The sequence below is a fragment of the Parasteatoda tepidariorum genome, chromosome 6 (genome assembly GCF_043381705.1).
Source record: "Parasteatoda tepidariorum isolate YZ-2023 chromosome 6, CAS_Ptep_4.0, whole genome shotgun sequence".
Classification (NCBI taxonomy): Eukaryota; Metazoa; Arthropoda; class Arachnida; order Araneae; family Theridiidae; genus Parasteatoda; species Parasteatoda tepidariorum.
The window spans coordinates 10,313,403-10,319,167 of NC_092209.1; the positions used below are offsets into that span (position 1 = coordinate 10,313,403).

The 5,765-nt window shown below is 38.1% G+C and overlaps 1 pseudogene; it reads left to right on the plus strand.

The window, feature by feature from the left end:
* Positions 1-962: 962 nt before the first annotated feature.
* LOC122271567 (5S ribosomal RNA) lies at positions 963-1,081 on the plus strand (annotated as a pseudogene).
* Positions 1,082-5,765: the final 4,684 nt, after the last annotated feature.

Here is a 5,765-nt window from a genome sequence, read left to right on the forward strand (position 1 = left end):
CAACTTCAACCAAAAATGTTCAACATACCAATAGTTAAAAAAGCAAATTATCTTGGCCTTATAATCAATAGCAAACTCACCTGGAATGATCACATCAAAAGCACAATAGATAAAGCAAATGCAGCAATAATAGCCATACAACCATTAATATATAATCAGAATATATCACTTAATCTAAAGAAGCTACTATACACAGCAATGATCCGCCCCAATATTTACCTATGCCTCACCTGCCTGGACAACGATACCTCAACATCTACTGAAGAAATTAAACCAATGCCAAAACAAGATCCTTAGAAAAATAACCTGTGCAAGATGGTTCATCCGGAATACCAATATACATGCAGACCTCAAAATACCAACTCTATCACAGCATATATACAAGCTAAACGCAGATTTTTTCGATAAAGCCATAGAATGTAAAACTGCAAATTTTAATGAAATCTTTAAATTTGAAAATTATATCAAAGATAAAAACTACAGACCAATAGCTGCACATTTCACCTCCGACGCCTCATATCATAACCATCAAAACAAATAATTTCATCAACCTTTCTGAAAATAACGTTTACTCATGCTGATACAATTCCGAACATCTCCAAAATCAAACAAACACAGTTTAGAGCAAGCTGCTCAATTTATTTTTGATTTCATTTTAGTTATTCAAGCAAAGAGCTTGAAACATTCATAAAAGCAACTCCATTGCCTGCTTACCTCATTGCTCAACCAAAACTGTTCTAAAATTCCATATGAATGGGATATGGGCCGCTTCGCGACCCAGGTGGCCAATAAAATTAAAACACTACTTTAATGAACATTAAATGTTAAAGAGCCACTAATTTAAATACCTGCATAAAAAAGAAAATGGTAGTAATGTATTATTTAATTTCGTTTAGTAATTTCTTAAGCTATTTTTATTTAACAATATGCTTTTACGAATAGTTAAAATTGCAAAATTTTGAGTTTACGGCCATACCATAATGAAAATAACTGTTCTCGTCAGATCACCGAAGTCAAGCATCATCGGGTGGGGTCTGTACTTGGAAGGGTAACCACCTGGGAACACAGAATGCCGTTGACATACCTTTTGAGCCGACCGGACTGTGTTGTGGTCAGGGAGCTGAACTCACATCAGAAAAGTCATGGATTCAAATTCCGGACAAGGCAAGGATGTTTTTTCATTTTCTGTACTACATGTCCTAAGTATGCGAGCAAGGTTGGCCCACCTAATATTAAGATGCCCCTGAGAGAGAGGCCACAAATCTTCAATACTGATACCTGAAGGGCGAGTGTCATTCCAGGGCTACCAGCTACTACTATTTTTACAAAATATTAAATTAAGTGGAAGACAATTAAAAACTAAAGCTTACAGAATTTTCGGTTATTTTGCCAACATATTAAAATCCTTAAACTAAGTTAACATTTCCTAACACCTACCCATTACTTGATAGGAAATGGGGTTAATACCTCCTTAAAAGTAAACCTCCCAGGATTCACAGGAAAAAAAAATCAATGCATTCCTGTAAGTCATGAGTGCCTATAGAGTTGATTATTCACATTTGATCATCTATCAAATGTCTGAATAAATGTTTCATTTATATGAACACCTCAAAGATTATACTTCTGTTCAACTTTTTTTTTATCCCAGCTGTGTTAAATACAGTCTTCCAATCGATATAAAATAAAAGAAATTTCCAGTGAGGAAGAAGCATTTAAAATGTCATTTTAACTTGAGGAATCTCATAACCTGTGTTGTCCAGATGAAAAGATCAAAAGATGACACTATCTGAATTGTTTCACAAGAGCAGTATCATTTTCTCTCATTTCTTTACTATGACGAGGCAAGATGACTGGATTAAGATTGATTCTTCAGCACTGAAATAGCTTAACAATATTAAACAGCAATGATTTCAATTGATGCCAATCAGTCTGAACATACCAGAACTCTTAAAGTGATAGAGAAATAACAATTGAAATAATTTTAATTTGCTCAATTCGCCAGTACTTAAAAACTAATGATCACAAATCACAGGGTCCTACTTTCTTCAGAGAAGACCTAAAACATCCCCAGTTGAAGACTAGTCAAAAACCAGTCAAATAGTCAAAAACTAGATCAGTCAAATAAGAAGAAAAGAATCTAAACTGCTGTTTGTAGAAAATGCAACACCATGAAAGAATCATCAGAATCAAATGAAATTTAATGCAGAAACGACTTGTACTGATACAAATAAATGATGAAATTTTCAAAACAAAAGAAACAAATTAAGCGTCCGAAATCAGTATTTGGTGCAGCCACCACGCGCTGCAATAAGTGCTGCTATACGACGTGGCATGGAGTCAAACAGATGTTGAATATCTGCTTGAGGAAGAGAATTCCATATCGCTTGTATGCGCAACCAAAGTTCGTCTTTGGAAACTGCAGGACGCGGATCACGAGTGAGACGCCGACCAACCATATCCCACACGTGCTCAATAGGCGACATATCCGGCGAATAAGCAGGCCAAGGAAGAAGTTGCATGCGTTGTGCTGAACAGAAGTCTCTAACAGTCCGCGCAACATGTGGGCGTGCATTATCCTGCTGAAAGATAGCTCCAGGGATGCCTTGAAGGAAAGGAACGACTTCGGGCTGTAGCACTTCACGGACGTATCTGTTGCTATTGAGATTACCCTCAATTCGTATCAAATTGGATCGTCCATGATACGAAATCGCACCCCAGACCATAACTCCGGGTGTTCGACCACTATGTCGTTCAATAATACACTCAGGAAGGCAGCGTTGACCGGCATAACGTCTAACACGAACACGGCCATCATGGGTCCACAAATTGAAGCGTGATTCATCTGAAAAGACAACTTGGTGCCAATCAGCTCGCCAGTCTCTGTGCTCAAGAGCCCACTGCCGACGCAGCCGTCGATGATCCGCCGTGAGGGGAATCCTGTATAATGGCACCCTTGCACGCAATCCACGGCGCAGCAGACGACGACGAATTGACGAAGCCGACAATTGTACACCTGTAGCAGTAGACCAATGTGCTGCCAGCTGCCTGGAGGAAGCTGTGCGATCATTCACCGCCATGCGGAGCAGGTGTCGATCATCGCGCTCTGACGTCACCTTCTGTCGTCCAGTGCCTGTTTTTCGAGTTGTTCGGTGCTCGTCGGTCCACTGCTTCCAAACTCGCATCACTGTGGAACTGTTCCGCTGCATACGAGCTGCTATTGCGCGATAGGAAAATCCTCCTTCTCGAAGGCCGATTATCCTCCCTCGTTCAAACTCCGTAAGTTGCTTGAATTTCTTATTCTTCCGTCGTGGAGGCATACTCAGGTCTCACTAAACGTTTGCCACTAACAAATAATCATAGACTATTTTCAACGTCCCGCTACAGCACTTTATTTATACGCTTTCAGCATCAATTCAGAGGGCGCTGCGCGCGCCACGCACGCGCGATGGCTCTGAAACTTTATTAATTTGCATAATATCCTATATCCATTATTAAAATAATATTTCATTTGATTCTGATGATTCCTTCATGGTGTTGCATTTTCTACAAACAGCAGTTTAGAATAGGAGAAGAATCTAGGAGAATTAGATTCTCATTGTTCTTGCCTTATAAGGAAAAGTTTCAGAATTCTCTTGTTTTTTGGATTGAGTGCAGAATTTTACAACAGTTATGGAAATAAACATTTAACGTCCATCCTAAAAGTTTGCAATGATTTAAGAGGTGTCGTTGTAGTCCAGTGGTTAGAGAATCGAACTCCAGTCTGAGGTTAGAGGTTCACTCCTCAACTCTGCTAAGATTCACTAAAAGTGTAATGTGAACGCAATGAATGAACTTGAAGTCGGAACAAGTCACTTTTGCGAGTTATATTTAAGAGTGAAGGAAAATAAGAAATCTTAACGGGCAAAGTATGTGCACACTTTACATAAAGTGAGCACATTGCGTGTCAAGATTTTTTATTCCGTACTGCCCGCTGGTACACCATTCAGCGGCACTTTGTTTGAGAAGTGAAGTACATTTAAGAAAAGGCAAAATAATAAAACCTGATTAACCTCATTACTTGCTTCGGAAATCACCTTATATTCACAAAGCTAACACTAACATTCAAATCAAAATAGTTAAAAGGTTTCGTTAAAGTTGTGCATAAACATAATTTTGTGGTTTTGAATAGCAACCTGTTCATCACACTATTCTAACTGTGCGATTCTTATTCCCAAATGTATTTCTATTGCTTGTTTATTCGTCTTTGGTGAACTTTCAGCTGGCCGTAAGTGAAATGACATTATCATAATTAGATGTTTCTTTGTTAAGAAAACATATATGAAGATGTTGATCTACTAGACATGATACAGTTAAAATATTTTTTTTAAAAAAGTAATTCTTTTAACATTTCAAACAAGCATTATTGTTTTAAATTTTTAACTTTCTTTTTTTTTGTAAGGCACGGACATTTTTCTTCACAAAATTTTTTCAAAAAATCCTTTTTTCTTTCTTTCTTCTTCTTTTTTTCTCCTCTTTTACAAATTTTTTGCAACTATCTACCTGAAATGGGTGAAAAGAACGAGGATTTGCATATAAAAGAAAGAAGAGAAAGATAAATTTAAAGGGTTATAAGAAGGTAATATTTAAACCGAAAAGATCTTTAGTATTTAAAAGAAATTATAAAAAGGTCAATATAAAGGACAATTAAATTAGTAAAGTATATAACGATTTAAGGATTTGTGTTAACATTAACCCCTTGGGGACGGGTGATTCATAAAAGCATTCGTACAAAGTCATAATCAGGATGTAAATAAATAAAAAACGGTAACTTAAATGTAGGCGTTGCTAAATTGACAGACTTACTTTACTTTTACTTTAATTATTGTTAGTTTAATCATATACAGGTGGTTATCAAAATAATGGAAACACCCCAGATTTTGAAGGAATCCTTTATTAATATGGCGTAGGACCGCCTTTTGCATGCAATACAGCTTGGATTCGCCTAGGAATCGAATCATACAAATTCTGAATAGTGTTTAGAGGAATATTGTACCATTCTTCATGGAGATATTGTGAAAGTTCCGTGAGAGATGCCGGTGGAGGATATCGATTCCGGATTGAAAGCTCTAAAATAGACCACAACGGTTCGATTATATTGAAGTCTGGGGACTGTGCTAGCCAAGGTAGATGTTCCACTTCATTCTCACGTTCATCAAACCATGATTGGACAACTCTGGCTGCATGAATAGGGGCATTATCATCCTGGAAAATTCCATCTTCTGCAGGAAACAAAATTTGCATCATAGGATGGACCTGGTCAGCTAAAACTTTTCTATACTTCTCCCCAGTGATCCTTCCTTTCAGGGTTACCATTGGGCCAGCAGAAAACCATGACACGGCTGCCCATACCATGACCGATCCACCTCCATGCTTGACAGTTGGATGGAGGCAATCAGGATCATACGCTTGTGCAGACATGCTCCCGTCCTGTTGTGGGGAAAAGTGTGAAAGACGATTCGTCTGACCATATAACAGTCTTCCACTTATCAATCGACCAGGTTTTGTGGTTGTGGCACCACTCTACACGACGTTTTGCATTAGCATCTGTGACAAGTGGCTTGGGAATTGCTGTTCTGCCGTAAATGTTCTCTTTATGAAGGTATCTCCTAACTGTAATTGTTGACACTGGAGAATCCAGATGCTGATTGAGCTCTGCGGTCACTTTGGCTGCAGTTGTTTTCTTTTTAGACATTACAATCCGCTTCAATACCCGTCGGTCTCTTTCA